Below are 3,788 nucleotides of genomic sequence, written 5' to 3'. Positions count from 1 at the left end.
TTTGTTGGGATTAATCACTAATTAAATCTCTGGTAATTTGCATGATTTGTTAGAATTAGAATATTGGGTAAAAACCATTCCTATTTCACTAGATGTGTGCTTGTCTGATGTGGCTTTTAGGAGATGTAAAATCAATGTTGTAAGTTTTTGTTTGGTTGGACATGAGATGAATGAGATGGGGATTTCATAGAAACCGATGAATTTTGTGCATTTGAGATGGGGATTTCATAGTACCATCAAGTTTTACTTCATGGTACTAATTGGAATTTGGATCGAGGACACAACACTCTAATAGTGTGACGAAAGTTAGACAACAAAGAGAAGTGCATTGACGAATCATTGAGCATGGGAAAAGGCTACTTAAGAAAACAAATAAACTATCAAACTCGTAAAAGAACTATTTTCAAGAGAGCATAGAGAAGTAATAGTTGATGGTTTTCCAAAGATGAAAAATGTAGAAACCCAAATATATTCCCAAGTTGAAGAGGTCATTAATCCCTGTGTGCACATGATCTTGAGTTTGACAAATAACTAACTCACCTGATCGATTGGATGAACTGAACTTGTTTTTGGGGATTAGCTGCTTGTTACATGGATTTTGTTGGACTTACCATGAAAGTGAAACACTAATTAAGGAAGAGTGGATAATTGTTTAAGTGGGAGAGAAATGGGTGTTCAATTAACCGATGGCATCACTGAAGAGGATAGGGAATTTTAAAGATTTTAACTTTGAATATGAACACAAGGTTTCCTTGAAAAAAGAGTAGAATAATGAGGAGCTTACACAAATAGAGTATAATAAGATAGAAGTGGTTGTAGAGGAGAAACAAGTAGGATTTTCTAGGTTTTATTCCATAGTAGCTATTGTCATCAGGTAATGCTTGAGGGACTTTGAGATTTTATTTCAAACAAGGCTTCCTAGATGTTATGGATGCAATATGCCAAGTAAGTTCTCAGGGGATGAATAATGATCAACTTGCCATTGTGAACAAAATTGATGAAGGAATTGCCTTAAAGATGTATAAACTTATAGCCATGGAAACTTGGCTATAGAACTTCTCTAAGAGTGAAGAAAAGCTTGGGATTAAGGCCAAATGCTAACCTATCTAGGCATAAAATTGTGTAATTATACCTAAGAGTTTTTGTGTCTTGCAAATTTTTAACTTTTTAGTTGTATATTTGAACCTGAAAAATCTCGAATTTTTGACTGGTTGGTTAATATGCAATCATAAACTGAGCGCAAGGAGGATTGAACCAGGATTGAGATAGATAAGCACATATTATAAGAGAGTGATGACTACATGCAGGTCACAGTGACTAATGCCAGTATAGGATGACATTATACAAGTATATATTATAATCTATTATTAACATAGGTTGTCATCAAACAAGTAAATTGAAAACTCATGGAGCTGGAGTGTTTTATGTTGATTGGATTGACTATAGATTGAAGTGTGGAGATGCAGATTGACATTGTATTGTACTGTCTCGATGTAAGCATAAATTTTGACTTAGAAGCTCAGGTCAGTGGCTTAACAAAGCTTATAAAGTTTTGATTAAGAGTTGGGAGAGTGGATTGAGGGGTGATATGCTTGTGTCGGTATCATCAATAGTAATTAACTATTGTAAATTATGGATTAAGTAAACATATATAAGATAGATGGGTTTATACCATCAATAGTTGAATTTTTTTATGTAATAAAGAGATGATGTGAGAACAAAATGGAGATGGTATGAATATGTTAGGTTATGATAAATAAAATACAAAAATAAATGGTTAGATCTATCAGAAGATTCTGAGTATTATGATTTATCTAATATGTTAGTGATGGAGTAAATAGATTATGCCCTAGATGATATCTATATTTTGTTCTATTTTGTGTACAGACTCTATATTTATGGTGAAATATCTATACTAACCAGTCGACAAACATCAATGTTAAGGGTTAAGTAAATTCGTGTTGGGGTCTTAACTGGTCAAGGCAAACTCCATCCTAATCCAAAACGAACTTGATGTTATTCTAACCTGAACCTAGGCAAATATTTGGGAAAGATGATGGAACTAAATGGTAGAAGGAAGGAAAGAGGAATAAATTTTTCCTTGGATTATTTGAAATTTGTACCAAATTAAATGTTTTGGCCTTTAGTATTTTATACTTTTTCACTATATACATTGTAGAAAGCCAAATAAAGAACACCTTCTTTGATAATTTTCACTGTCCTCACTCCATCCCCACAGGGGCCTAGTCTCTTCTATTATCTTTGACAATCCCTGGTTTGAGAAAATAGTTACATTTGACGCCCACATCCACTGAGGCAATGAAGTCTCCAAGCATCCATGACCAACAACCAATGTTGTAGTTGACTCTAAATCCAACAAAGGACTATACATGGAATCATCTTCATCTTCACAACTGAGAGGAATAGTACTTCCAGGGAAAGACTGCATGGGTGTCATTGAATCCCACTTTAAGTTTCGGGTTTATTTCCTCATAAACTCATTTGCTGCGAGAGTGAATGCATATAGGATGTATATTGAAATAAAAGCTAGTGCTCCCCACAAATTAATATTTCCAATGAACAAAATCAGAGAAAGCGAAGCAAGGGTCAATAGGAAGAAACAAATATCCCGTATAAAGCTTTGGCGATCAATCTGTGCACGTGAACCCGCAATGAATAGAGCAACCAATCCAACCACTACACAGGTAATAAAAATTGCTCCTCCTAAAACAGTATTGAGTCCCACCTCACTAGCATCAACCCCCATAAAAGCAGCAATACTTGCAAACAGATGAGGTGCTCCATTTCCAAGAGGAAGAAGAGTCACTTTGGCCACTGTTGGTGGTAGCTTCAAAATCTTGGACAATTTCTCTAAAGAACAACAAAAGTAATCTGTCACAGTGTTACCCAACATATAGAATAACACGACGAGCTAGAGAGCTAAGATGACAGCCAAAGATGGGCCATTTGTCACATGTGCAATAGAAAAATGATATGTACTAAAAAATTCCCCCGGATGTGCACTGCTTGTGGGCTTCCATATCCTGTGTGTTATTTCAATCCTGCACATAGAGAATTAGACTAAACATTCTGTACAATTTCCAAACCATTTGGTAGCACAAGGCTTGTTTCTGATAGTTTTCTGTTACAGGGTGTTGTTGCTTATCAGCTGGGATTTTAGCCAAAATTCCTTAAAAATTAAGGCTTGGTTATGATGGGTTTTGAATAAGAATTTTCGACCTGTTGCAGTCTATATCCGAAACTGAATTATCTCTATTAAATATCCATTTTTGTGATGCTTTTGGGCCACTGTTGGATTCAAATCTCTTCGAGCTCCATCTAAAAGAGGCTTTTGAAGAATCCCCACAGAGGAAAAGAGGGGATTTCACAAGGTTTTTTGCGGTCAGAAAGAAAAACAACATAACAACAAACCCTAGATTATACAGTATGCGAAAGTGTTTTCTTAGTTTTCCCAAACCTGGTTTTGCCATAATTTTCACTCAAAAAACCAAATTATATTTTCCCAACTCTACTAATACAATTTGGGTCATCGATTTTCCATATTTTCCACAAGCGTGATGAGGAATTCAACCTTCGAAGGAAAAATATTTGGGAATTTCTATGCTCCCAACCCGTAACAACAATTATGTAAAAGGATAACATATATTTTTTCTAGACAAAAAATGCATACGGGTGTGAAATTCTGATCATGGGCATAGCTGAAATGGAAAAAACAATCAAAAGGGTACCTAAATTTGACTTGCAGTCATTGATTTAGTGGATTCTGG

At 35.2% G+C, this 3,788-nt stretch overlaps 1 pseudogene; it reads right to left on the bottom strand.

The window, feature by feature from the left end:
* Positions 1-2,164: 2,164 nt before the first annotated feature.
* On the bottom strand, positions 2,165-3,041 carry LOC149224728 (cation/calcium exchanger 4 pseudogene; annotated as a pseudogene).
* Positions 3,042-3,788: the final 747 nt, after the last annotated feature.

This window comes from Pinus tabuliformis, chromosome Q (assembly GCF_031772625.1).
Source record: "Pinus tabuliformis cultivar Carrire ecotype Pingquan chromosome Q, CPIR1, whole genome shotgun sequence".
Taxonomy (NCBI): domain Eukaryota; kingdom Viridiplantae; phylum Streptophyta; class Pinopsida; order Pinales; family Pinaceae; genus Pinus; species Pinus tabuliformis.
Note: the sequence above shows the minus strand (reverse complement) of the source record. Positions and strands in the feature narration are given on the sequence as shown.